Source organism: Thunnus albacares, chromosome 4 (assembly GCF_914725855.1).
Source record: "Thunnus albacares chromosome 4, fThuAlb1.1, whole genome shotgun sequence".
Taxonomy (NCBI): Eukaryota; Metazoa; Chordata; class Actinopteri; order Scombriformes; family Scombridae; genus Thunnus; species Thunnus albacares.
This window is the reverse complement of record NC_058109.1, coordinates 17,943,853-17,957,518: the sequence shown is the minus strand read 5'-3', so window position 1 is coordinate 17,957,518 and position 13,666 is coordinate 17,943,853. Positions and strand designations below refer to the sequence as shown.

At 42.5% G+C, this 13,666-nt stretch overlaps 1 long non-coding RNA gene across 1 annotated transcript; it reads left to right on the top strand.

Annotated features, from left to right (window-relative positions):
• Nucleotides 1-3,159: 3,159 nt before the first annotated feature.
• LOC122980075 lies at nucleotides 3,160-13,267 on the top strand. The gene is made up of 5 exons (XR_006402988.1): nucleotides 3,160-4,868; nucleotides 5,230-5,369; nucleotides 5,779-6,201; nucleotides 12,487-12,563; nucleotides 12,786-13,267. It is a non-coding gene; the product is annotated as an uncharacterized LOC122980075 (long non-coding RNA).
• The last annotated feature ends 399 nt before the right edge of the window (nucleotides 13,268-13,666 follow it).

The following is a 13,666-nucleotide window of genomic DNA, read 5'->3' as shown; positions in this document are numbered from 1 at the left end:
TTCATATGCATTATTGCATAGGTGAAGTCTATTTAAATATATTTCTTAATTCTTAATACATTTTCACTTTAAGAGAAAACACTCCTTTTAGTTTCTGAATTAAACTACAGATATTGCAATGATGTAATTGAATACCATCATATCCAGAATTTTCAAAAATCTATTCCACAAAACAAGTCAGACTTGCATGAACCAGATGATTTATGTCCTGTTCTCTATGTGAACTGTAGATTTTTGTAGCCTGTAAGGCCTTTACAATTTGTACACATCCCCTACTTCTAACCGTTGAAATGCTGGTGAGTAGTTATGGCATTTAACTGAACAGGGTCCAAAATTTCACACATGTTCTCATGCTCTCAAACGTTTCATTGCTCTAGACAATACATCTGGTGCATTGTCTAGATCAATGAAAAGTTTGCTAACAGCTGGCCTTATTTTATTTATTGATGAAGAACAATATTTTAAATGTAAGTATTGTCTCCTCATGTAAACTCAAATGCGCTTTTTGACATTATGCAAAAAGTGCATTATGCATCATTTGCATGATCCTCCATAATACAGCTGCAATGCCCCTAGTGGATGAAAATAGTATGTATTTGGCCCATAGGGCAAACATGACAAAATGGCTCAATCTGGTGGAAAATAGTAAAAACTACAATTTTGAAGCCAGGGCTCTAGATTGAAAGCCTGATATAATATATTGCCTGATTTTATGCTGTAGTGGTCATGGGATCAAAAACTGTGGTTTTAATGGGTTTAAATGGGGCCATTTCTGTCCATAAGGATCTGAGTGTCTTTATTTTGGCTACACAGTTTGTTATAGACTTATAGGAGCTGAGGTTCAACTTCCAAAATCAGAAAAAACATCCACACCCTTGTCACAAAAAAGGGCAATTTCACTGATCTTGTGGCTAGAAATTCACAGCATGATTCCACGTAACCATTTCATTAGTTAGGGCCACGTAGAGCTCCTCTTTCTCACTTAAAGACAAAGGTAGAGAAGTTATTTTTTTCCTTTTGAAATACAATTACACAATATCTTTATAGAGTACATTTTCTAATCTGTCTGATGTGGTCTGGATGGGAAAAAAGCAGTGAAATCACTGTTTTTTAGTTTTCATAAATAGAATAAAGGTTTCACAAATCTGAAACTGTGTTTTAATGTTTTAACTCTCTGGAGTCTCCTTGTTAATCTAGTCCAGATTTGGCAAGTTGGTTTTTGATTTAGACCTAGTCTAATGTGGTCTGGATGGATAAATATCAGCGAAATCACCCTTTTTTCTTATTTCATAAGCAAAATAAAGGTTTCACAAATCTGAAGGTGGATTTACACAGGCTTTTGCTACGATGTCTAATGGAAAGTTATATTGTAACCCAGATTCCCTGAGTGAAGAGACTATCTCTCCACCCTACATATTCCTTATGCACAGGGACTCTGTAAGACACACCGCGAGGAAACCAAGCAGACCCAGCAGCCCTTGCGGGAGCCTGAAATGACGGCTAAGTTCAAATGAGACATCACCACCACCAGAGACACCTATCTGCTCAAACAAAGGAACTATTTACAAATATACACTATGTACACACCCATGACCTAGGTGCAAGACGCCAGCTGTAATGGGTGGGAAGCCACCTAGCCTTCCAGGATGCAAGGGTAGCTTTGAAAAAAAACACCTCACTCCAAACCGAAGTCTGTTCTTGGAAGAACCATGGTCCCAGAGGCATGAAATGTCAGGCCATGTCCTACTGCACTGAGCCCAGCACATGCTCAGTGAATGGGGTGCTGGCTGCCACGTTCATGCAGTGGAACCTGATAAAGATGGATGGGTTGACCAAGAGCCCACCATACAAATCTCAGATAGGCCCTCCATAAGGCCCAAGTAGTGAGGCCACTTGTGGCCACTCCTGCTGGGGCCAGCCTGCCTGCAGTCTCATACGCCCATTGGATTGACTCCACAAACCAATGAGAGAACCTGGTCTTGAAGAGTGGTTGCCCAAGGCAGTTAGGTTTGTAACAGACAGAGAGCTGGTCTGTTGTCCTGCGGGCACGTGTCTGATGAAGATTCACCATCAAGGCCCTGACAGGGCACAACAGTGACTGCCCACTGACCCCTGCTTCACTCTCCTGAGGAGGGCAGAAAGGGTGCAGCTCAACAGACTGACTGGCGTGGGACTCAGACTAGACCTTAGGGTGGAATGCAGGATTTAGGTTCAACACCACCCCAACATCACCCAGCATTCCTCATGCATTGAAAGGGCATGGAGCTCACCCATTCTTTTAGCTGACACAATTGCCAACAAGAACGCTGATTTGAGAGAAACCAATTTCAGCCCAACTGTTTCCATGATCAAGTGGCTCATGCTGTAAGGTTGACAGTACCACCTCCAAATCCCATGGGAGGACAGCTGGCCTTCTGTGATAGAGAGTAACCCTACGAGCACCTTTAAGAAGCTGAGCAATAATGTCGCAACAACCCGCTGCCATTTTCTGAGGTCCAACATGGGCTACCTTTATGGCTGCCACCATTCCCCTCAAAGTTTAGGTAGCCTTACCCACCTCCAGCATTTCCTGGAGGAACTGGAGGATATCGGGGGCCATGCAGGAGAGGGGATCCACCTGTCCAGAGTTGCACCATGATTGAAACACTCCCCAACAATAGAAATATGCAGCCCTGGTTGATGGAGGCAGGGCCCCTTGCATAGACTGGGGCAACCCCATGGCTAGAAATTTGGCCCTCTCAGGGGCCAGGCCCAAAGCCCGAGTCCCAGGGGAAAAATATGAAAAAGAGTCCCATAGGCCTGGGAAAGGAGGTCCCACTGAACAGGGAGCTTCCAGGGGTGTCCTCGAAGAAGGGGTGCAATCACTGAGAACAAGATCATTGGGGGCCACCAGGATGAGTGTCACCTCTTCCACCTGGACTCTCTGTAGGAGTGGGTGCAAGAGGATCAAGGGGAGGAATGCCCTCCCTCCCCTTGAGGGAAGGCATCTGAAGGCATCATTGTAGCCACTGATGTGCAATTGCATCCATGCCCAAGGGAGGATCATATCTCCCTATGGAGAAAAAGAGGGGGCATTGAACTCTGGATGCAGCCTCCATTTGCTGCAGAGGGGTCCTCCCCTGGAGAGCTGATCCACTGAAAGGATCGCGTGACCTGGCACTTGCATTACTCTCAGGAACTTGAACCATGGATGTGCCCGCTCCCATATTATCTGAACTAATCTACAAAGATGAGGGGAGCCCAGGCCCCCTTGGCTGTTGATATATGCCACTGCCATTGTACTGTCTGTTCTCACCAGCACATGGTGGTTCCTCAGCTCTGGCAGGAAGCGCAGAAGAGCTAGATAGATAGCCTGCAATTCCAGAAGATCGATGTGCTATGCTAACCAGGGTCTGTGCCACTGGCCGCTGATGCCTTTGCCCTTGTGGACGGCTCCCCAGCCTACCAGGGAGGTATCAGATGACACCACCTGGGGATGCAACACTGGCCCCAGTGCATCACCCTGTGTTAAGCTGGTCAGCTGCTCCCACCAACGGAGAGCTACACGTCTGCATGTCACCAACACTCTGGCTTGCAGATTTGTCTGTGGGCAAAGTCCAAGGCTCAGGAGGCATCGCTGCACTGGGTGCATGTTCAGAAGAGCCACAATGTGCACTGTGGTTGCTATCAATCCCAAGAGGCGAAGGCACAACCTCCAGGTGACCTTGGCCCCCAAACCCTGAGGGCAACCTGTCTTCCCAGAGATAAGGAAAGAGTTCCTGGCCCGGCATCCAAACACATGCTTAGGAACTCTGTGGACTCTGAGGGCTGGAGGCTGCTCTTCCCCCTGTTGAGACACAGGCCCAGGTGCTCTAAGAGCTGCAAGAGCCAGGTCACACTATTGCAACACTGCTGCTGGGCTAGCAATGTGCCAAATGAGAGGACACAGAACTCGAAGGTTCTGCCATTGAAGGCCAGGGGTCCGCCCAAAGGATCTCCCAGGACAGACACTGTCCCAAGAGTGGGACGGAGGGGCTGGGTTCTGAGACCTGTCAGGACTGAGGGGAGGGCTTGGGGGGTCCATGGCCCCAGCCCCGCATACTCAGCTGATTGCATTTAGCTCTACCACACTGGTTGGCCTCCAAACGGACCCTTAGGTCACCCTGCTGGAGCCTTCCCAACCTCCCCTGAGCACACCGGCAGGCATCTTGGGCTTGCTGGGGCATGTTATTTGCATCTGCCCCAAACATAGTAGATGACACCACAGGCAGCCTAAGAAGACAGGCCCATATTCCCCCTGCAGCTCTGACGGAGACAGCCAGAGGTGGCACCTCGCCATCAGAGGGTGGCCATGGCCCTGCCAGTTGCCACCGCTTGCTCCCTCATAAGCTTAGCTAGGAGTGAGGACACCTGCTGCACCTCAGCAGCTAGATTGGAGCCAACCTCCTCCAACTGTCTGGCCAGCTGGCGCTGATACAAGGCTAGAATAGCCCCAGTCTTAACCAGCTGTCTTAACCAGCTGTCCCTGAATTGCCACAGCTCCATGCATGGACCATGAGGGCATCTTAGTTACTCTTTTCTGGTTTGTTTACCTTTCCCTTGGGAATAACCCATGGCTAAAGTATGCCCATTCACATTCTCCAGCTAGTCAGACTTCACAAGGGATTACGGATGTGAGTGTCAGACAGCACAGCTATGGTAGTGTAGCGATCAGCTGGGAAGCACATCTACCACTACCTCTGACAAGGTTAGATTTCACAGGAGACAATGCCTATACAAGCAGACCAGCAAGCTGATGCTGCAAGCTGCCATGCTATCAACAGCCTGTGTAGGAAAGACAATGCAGTGATCCAGAGAGGGGCCCGTAGACCAGCTCTTCCACACACAAGGTAAGCAGACAATGCTGATGTCAAAACACACACGCTAGACACGCACAATTCAACTACTCCTAAAATACACACACATCTGACTGCTTGACCATGGAAATCAGGGAATCAGAGAGGCAATGCATGCATGCTGCTTGTATAATCACGGGTTGCTAATCAGTGCATGGCCACCACAAGTGATGTGTCTTCAAAAGTAATCCACATCAGGTGCCCCCATGGGGGTCTGTCCCCATACATATGGAATATGTAGGGTGGAGAGATAGTCTCAACACGATAGAGAACACTTTTTCATAAGTGTAAATGGTGCAAAAACAGAGAATTAGCAGCTAAATATCATCATTTATGTTTCCATTTGTTCTCTCAGGCAACTGTCTGTCTTTGATGGTGTCAGTGATCAAACCAAACAGCCAAGCCATGGTCAGTATTCTAGGTGACCAATCAACAGAGCAGATTGTCTATTCCATCCCCCGCCTTCAAAGTCTCAAAAGTCAACTTGACAAGCGGGTGAGTGTTGAGAAGTTGCAAGCATGTATAGAGCCCCATGCCAGCGAGACTGCAGAAATGCTCCCTTGCGAGGATGCTTTTCCCCTCACAGATACTGTTCTGTGTACTCATATCACTTGCATCAGCCTGGTTTTTATGCATTATTATGGATCCCACTGCTTTTCTTGGCAAGGCACGCCCCATGTAATATTCAAGTGCTGGGATTGGCCAGGCATCCATGCTCGTGCTGCTATCATGCTGCTAGCCTGCTATTTCCTAACTGTATGTTCAGTGGATGTCTGGTGTTGAGTAATGGGAATTCCGAAGAACTATGAGTCAACAGTTTGAGTCAAGCTTGGAGGTTGTATTATGTGTAACTTGGAAAATAGTTATATGGGGCACTGAATTTTTATTTCTTCTCTTTTCCTAGGACTGCTGCTGCTGCACTGAGGAGTTGCAGGATGGATAGACATGTTGCTGAGGTTGGCCGTCTGAAATGTAGTTTCAGGACGTTTTAGAAGTTTGCACCATGCAAAAATAAAAAGAATCACAGGGCAGCCCGGTGCGGTGTTGGTGCTGGGAGCTGAGGCGAGAGCAGCCGGTGCTGGTGGACGGTGCAAACCTCCAAAACTTCCCAAAACTGCATTTCAAATGGCGGACCTCAGCAACATGTTTATCCATCCTGCAGTGAGCTGTGGCCAGCATGCGGCAGTGCAGCTCCTCATTGTAGCAGCAGTCCCGGGAAAAGAGTTCTGACAAGGAAGAAAGGAAAGAACAAAATGGGATCCCTGAGCTGCCAGATGGTTGCCTTGCCTCTAAAACAAACAGGAGGAGACGGTTAAGAGGAGAGCAAGTGAGAGTCGGTTTGTTGTGCTACTTCTTTGTCTGATAATCAGTAAATTCATCAAATTCAGTGCCTCCTACTGCTATTTTCCAAGCTACACATAATACAGCCTTCATGCTTGACTCAAACTGTTAATTCGTAGTCTTTCATAATTACCGTTTCCCATTACTCAACACCAGACACCCACTGAACATACAGTTAGGAAATAGCAGGTTAGCAGCACGAGCATGGACCCCTGGCCAATCATAGCATTTGAATGCTATGCAGGGCGTGTCTTGCCAAGAAAAGCAGTGGGATCCATAATAACGCAGTTTTTATGTGCGCGAGTTCTGAGACTAACTAAATGCCATATTCTTCAATCAGGACAGCAGAAGGTTGTAGAGGTAACGCTGCTTCCACTAATCCATAGATTAATATAGTATATCTATTGTACAATAGATGTGTATAGCTTTATTTTAGAAATGTTTTTTCCACAATTACGAGGTCAGTTCTATGTTTAGAAAATTACCCAGGATCAAAATAACGCATGCTTTTGAACATGAGTAACTTCACGCTTTAAGCCAACAAGTCAGAGCTGCAGATATTGCTTCAAAGTATTTCATTTCATGTTTCATACTTTGTTTTACAAATTTAAATTCATATGTTTAACTAGTATATGCATGTGTTTTGCAGTTTGATGATGACTCTCATCACACCCATCTTATCTTCCTTTTATTGGCTTCCCATTAAGTTTAGGATTCATTTTAAGGTCCTGCATGGTCAGGCACCTGTGTACACCTGCTCATTCCTCATATCACCAGTAGGTCACTTAGGTCCTCTGACCAGGGCTTACTGGTTGTTCAACTGAAAACCAAAGGTGATCGTGCCTTTGAAGTGGTGGCTCCAACACTGTGGAATGCTCTTGCACATACAATCTGCTTTCTCCGTTGACAACTTTAAAAAGCAGCTGAAGACTCATTTATTCAAACTGGTCTTTGTCCTTTGTGTGTCTCACAAAAGACTTTTTCACATTAAAAATTCATGCCAAAATAACAACTTACTCACACTCACTCCATATTGATAGCTTTTTGATTTACGCACCACTCGCGTCTTGCGCATAAACCATTTGCAGAGCCATTTATGCGCAAATCCTTGACGCCAAAGACTACAGTAACCAGTGTGGCTTCCATCTCTGATTTTCCTTTAATTTCACTCTCTAACTGTACGAGACCAAGTGGTGAAACCTACAGCGAACAGCGTAGCTATAAGTGAGGGTTTGCTAAGGAGGCGGACCTAATGAGACCCCCACAGTTGAGCTCCGCAGGGTTTTACAATGCCAACCATTTCTCTTAGCGCATATTTAGCTGCTGGCTGGGGGAGCGACGGTCCGAATATGCGTAAATGCGCACGAATGTAGCTAAATAGTGTCTCATTCACTGAGAAAAAGAAAGAAAACTCGTAAGCAGGAAGACATTCTGGTCATCAAATTATTCCCACTCATCAGAGGACTTAACCTGAACGCTTTGTGACAAGATCCTTTGGTAAGACTGAACAAATCTGGTATATTTCTTAACACAAAGATTGACATGTTTAATGCAGATTTAATGCAGTTTTATTTGTCTGAATGATGTGTGTTTGACTGGTTTCACTAAAGGGTTGAGGCTATGATTTAGAATTTTAGTGTGAATGATTTAATAGCCCAGGGGAAATAGATATTGTGCATATTTAACAATAATAATTAGTTGCAGCCCCATTTACTTTTATTTTCCAATACAGTTTACATTCTTTCATGAGTTACATTATTAATTAAGAGAACTAGTCCTTTAAAGTCCATGTTAGACTGTTACTTTACTCCAAAAAGTTCTGCAGTTATTTAAGGATTACATAGTTATAATTATACTTAGTTTAGACATCTCAAACTTTAACTTTTCAGGCTTTAGATTAGCAGGGTTCATAAGGACATTGCAGATTTTTTTAATTGGCATCATGAGTCCTGTTATGCTAAAGGTTGGAAAAACTAACAAGTGTGTTGCAGGTTGCTAGTTCGAATCTTTGACTGTCTTGGAAAGTAGTGGAATTGGAAATGTAAATATTACAGTGCAACAACAGTTACAATGGTGCTTAACCTCCAGTTGCATGAATTTAGGTGTTGAGTGGTCCTCATGGAAAGCTGTGGGCAGTACTGGTGAAAACATGCAAAAAAAAAAAAAAAAAAGAAAAATATTTTAAAATATAACACAAATTATTATTACAGTGTTCCAAAACATTTATCAGATTGAGGGATACAAACTGAGAACTTCTGTCTGAGTGGGTGAAAGGGTACGTTTTCGACTTCGCCCCCCCAATCTAAACATTAACAACCTATATGGGTTTTCTTGCTGGGTTCATCGCAGTGGAGAAGGAGCAGATAAGCTATGCTGCAGTCAGTGACCCCGGCATGTGTGGTGATCAAACTGGCTGAGAGTTTGAGCAGGAGCTGGACAGGTGTGTGCATAGGCCAGGAGGATGGTATATTATAACAAATAGAATTGGCTGTAAAATTTTCCAGGTTGGGTGTGAGAGACTAAGAACAAGGCTTTTGAATGAGTTATAATTAAGTTTAGGTCTAGGGTTGATTAATAGGCTTGAGTTAAAAATGGTTGCAACTCCACCTCCTCCTTTTGGTATACTAATAAACTCAGTCATACTTCTAGATATGAGAGCCAAAGTGGGATGTATGCCGTCTCTCCTTATCAGACCAGGTCTTCCCCAGAAAGTCTGCCAATTATCTGCAAAACCTATGTCATTTGCTGGACACCACTTCAACAGCCAGCAGTTGAATGATGACATGCAGCTATACATGTCTGGTCAGATTTGGCAGGGGCCCAAAGAAAACTACGGAGTCCAACATTGTCTTTGCATATGTATTACCATTTCAAAATGGAAAGCAGACCTGTTCCAGTACTTTATCATCCTTTTGCTTTTAGCTCACATTATTTATGCTTGTATTAAGATGTGTTCAAGGCTTTTCCTTACAACAGAACAATCCCAACTCAGTGCATTAATGTTGCTTAAAGTAAAAGGACAATGCTCCTGTACGCACTGTATATACTTTTGCAATGGCATCTACCATTGTGACAATGATGTTGGTGGTCAGATTCTTCTTAAAACTGTCATGTGAACATGGGCAAAGTTAATGTATGCTGTGATACAGTGTCTGACAATGTGTTGGATGCAAAATGATCCTCTAGACACCTTTGACCACCTCTCATGTGATGTGCTTCTTTGTAAAGACATTTTGACTTGCTGACAAAAAGGAATCCACATGCACACATACATTGACTTGTCACTCTTCACATGGTTTTGAATGTAATTTACAATCATTTTTAACACCTGTTCCCCATTAAATGTAATATCTTGACACTTATACACAGACCTGTGCTCAAGTGTAAGAGCTGCCTGACATGCCCGCAGATAAATTGGCCGGTACCTAATGCTGCCAGCTGTTGGTTACCAAGCTATTTCTCAGAAAAATTGCCCAGCAGCTTGTCAATACGTACTTGTAATTAATTAGAGTTAACTTATTTCCTTATGTAACTAACAAGGGTGTATTTTTAGTCAACAAGTACTGGTTCAAACCAGCTACTCCTCATACTTATGTGTGCCCTTTCCCTTCAGTTTATTTTCAAATAAGAGGATTAAAGGTTCTCTAGGTATGAAATCAGAAATTCCTTCTCATTAGTGTTATTGGTGGCTGTTAAGTGAGCTGTCAATCCTATTTGTGCACAGGTGAGAGCCAATTTCACCAACTTGCAAAAATATGCGTTAATCAAACAACTGAACATGACCCAACCTGCAAACCACCAACTTTTTTTTTTTACCAACCATGTTTACTAAACACCAGCAGGCTCAGTGAGGGAGCAAGAGGCTGTGGCCCAGGGAGCAATGCGTTGTGGTTTTTGTTGTGAAATGTGTGATTATTACCACCTTTGGACTGCCAACAGAAAAAGCAAAAGGGGTAAGCTATGTTTTGCTATCATTCTGGAGCTTGTTTTCTGCTCCTTTGTTGAGGAAATAATGTTGTTTTAGCTGTGTGTGTACTTGGAAGTGGGCAATTTGTCATTTCGGAGGTGTTTTGTGGTGAAATGTGTTGTGGTTGAAAGAGGCAGCTAGCTGTTTCATTAGCTGGAGAGCTAATATCTGCAAGGTGTTGTTGTGCATTTTTGTGTTGTTGTGTGGTTATGCCCGTCGTTTGTTGACAACAGGAGAGAGGCAAATCACTTGGGAGCATGCAAAACGTTACATCTTTTGGATTTTTGCGGAAAATCTTCACAGGGATGTGTGAGTGTAGTTTGATCAGATTTGACTGACAGTAATCTGGAAACATAAGAAAACGATAGGCTTGCCTTACCTAGTGGACGAGAGGTAATTGTCAAATAATCAAATTACTCATTTTTGTCAAATGTGTTTTATGTATCATCCTAAATCCTTGGTAATGTAGTGTTTCTTTGTGAATTTAGGCATACCAGCCTATTCCAATGCCTCTGGGCTTCCCCTGTTAACCCCATATTTAATACTGGTTTAACGTCACAATGCCATGAACTGTGGGTAATTCCCTAAAGCAGAGTCTGCAGCAATGCAGACTAGCCCTCACTCACTTTACGATTTAATAGTTGGACAGCCCGAAGCCCTTACAGACTTAGCGGGAATGTGTCTCAAAGTCCGTGAGTCCATGAGTGTGGACATTGGGATTGGGCCACAGTTTCCAGCAGCCTTCAAAGAATATACAGGAAGTCGCAGAAATAGTTACATCTTAATAGATCTGATCCTGATTTAATCAAATGTTATTGGATCAATCTACTCAAGCTTGTAGCTACTCAATCACCGACTGTTATTTTTAAGGGTCTCTGTATGATAGAGTATAACCTATAAAAATGACCTGGTACCTTGTGAAAATCAAGACAGCATTTATTCTATAATCTCCAACATTATTAAATTATTTTACATAGAAATTCAACCGTTAGCAAGCAGACAACTACCTGCTGGTCAACATGCTGACCATAAATCAGCTGAATTGTCAAACTCATTCACACCTCATTGCAGAGATAAAGATTTCAAATGAAATTAAATAATTTTTATTTAATGTAATTCTGTTTATCTTGAGTATTTGGCAGAAGTCTTTCTACAAGCTTTTAGTTTACTGCCTCTTCTGCACAGATGTTTATTTACTTTAAATGAATGTATAGCTGAGTATATGCAGGTAAATGTGTTTTTTGTAATATGTGAATGACTGTGAACATATCAAATCTTTAAATATTTTAGTACAAAATGTATTTTGTAATGTGCAAACAAATAAATAAAACAAAAATGCCAATCAATAGCCTACTCAAAATGCAAGAGGACAGGAGCAGAAATAGACATTATTTATCAAATATTTAGACTGTCAGAGCTTAATATCTGTACAGAGGAGAATTTTCATGTCATACTTGTTACCAAAAGTTTTATGTTATTTCAGTTCGTAACGCTGAAGAATTAAATAATGATGTAATGTTCATGTGTCTATCTGTAATATTTGGTTACTGAATGTTTTCTGTTTCTTTGGCTGATAAAAGTTGTCATCAACACATCTTAATACTTAGTACAGTATCAGACTAATTACATTAAAATCTTTAAAATCAAACAAAAAATGAAGAGTTTCTATAACACATCGTGTTGTTGATCCAACATCTGAGCCAATTGTGAGCATCCAGTACCTGAACCAGGCATTTCCCATCATGCCCTGGGTCTTGCAGTCAGTGGAGAGCAGCAGTGGTGCCTGGCTCTAAAAACTGTGGCCACCTTGATCTTGTGAGGTTATAGCTGCCTGTGTGTGCATGACGTCAGAGTAAATTGGGATTATGTGGGACACAAATCTAACCAGCATGCATTGTGCAGTGATTGCCGGTGATCGATTCTGCGCAGGCCAGGCTCATCTTGAAAAAGCCTAATCACACAGTTGTAATCATATTTTTTGTCAAATGTTGTTCGATCCTGATTGGTTCACAGAAGCATATGACATCCCCACCCACTTCAAACCACCAAGAAGAGCACAGAAAAAAAGATACAGAAATCTTTCAAAACTATTTGAACAAGCATAAAGTTTTGTGTTCATATAGGACCCTATTGCTCATATTAAGAAGTTGACTGAGAAACAAGTTTTCAGGGCCTTTAAACATCCAAAGTGTGCTTCACATTTTCAATGATATGCACAGTTTGTTCATTGAATAATGTATCTTAAACAAACAAACCCACGCATCTATATGTTTATAACTCATGTCCTTTCTCCCTCTGCCCTAGATATACAAGATATTGAATGACTCTAAAGGACCCCCTTCATTGAACACTGTGGCAACTGCATCAGCTGCTGTCCACCAGTATTAGTATTTATTTATATTTGGTCACATTTTATACCCAGACATTTTTCCAAAAAAAAAAAAGATTACACTACACACAGTCTTTTGTGTTCATATATTAAACATTTCTTTAAAATTATGACAGTTTGTTTTCTAATTAGGGTGCACACAATTTAATTAACATTCTGTCACATTGTTCTTTCATTTGCAAGTAACACTTACTTTTGTTTTTGATCTTACCAGGCTCCTCTGGCAAAAGGCCTGAATGGCCTTTTAAGCACAGCGTGGAAGTGGAAGAAGCCACCAGTGAGATGCAAGAAGGGGGGACTTGAATTTAGAAGTCTAAAATAAATCTCTTTTTGCATGGATTTGTTGACCTTTGCTGGAAACTAATTCTTTCTTTGTAGATAATTTCTTTTGATATGTTTATGTTTGGATATCTTTTAAGTGTGTTATATGTTTAATGTTGTTGTTGGTCAAGTTTCCCCTTGTGTCTGTGTAGGGCTAGTCCATGTGTGTATATAACCTCATTGTGTGACATTTGGAAGATTAGGTCTGTTTGGTTGTGTTGTGTTAAGTTTAGTTTCTTTATTGCTTAGTTGACCTTAGTTTGGGCCCTAATTTTTTGAACTACTTTTTCTAGTTTCTTATGTTATGTTAGATTGTATTTACTTTGTCATTTGATATCAAATTTTTCAACTTTATTAAAGCAATTTTTCTTTTTACACATTTGTCCTTTTGCTTTTTTTGCTTTGTCTGACAACTGGTGGCAGTGGTGGGATCATTCAATTAAGGACATTGGTGCATTTTTTTCATTTTTTCTCTTCCTCCTTTTTTGTTTGCATGAGCCATGTGGGGAGGAAAAGCAGGCAAAATTCTCAAACTAGCCCAGACGGATAAAGAGAGCTAAACAAACAATGAGGGCGAGGAGTGTGGAGCTGCTGGTGGGGCAGTTGGTATTGATACTGAAGAGGACAGGGAGCCCACAATGTCAGACCTGGCAAACATTCTTCAGGCCCATATAGGGCAGCAGAAAGCTCGAGAGGCCCACTGGGATAAAGAGGTACATTGCAGGAACAACGATTTAAGGCCCTTCAACATCAGTTAAGCTTCTTCAGCTGGAG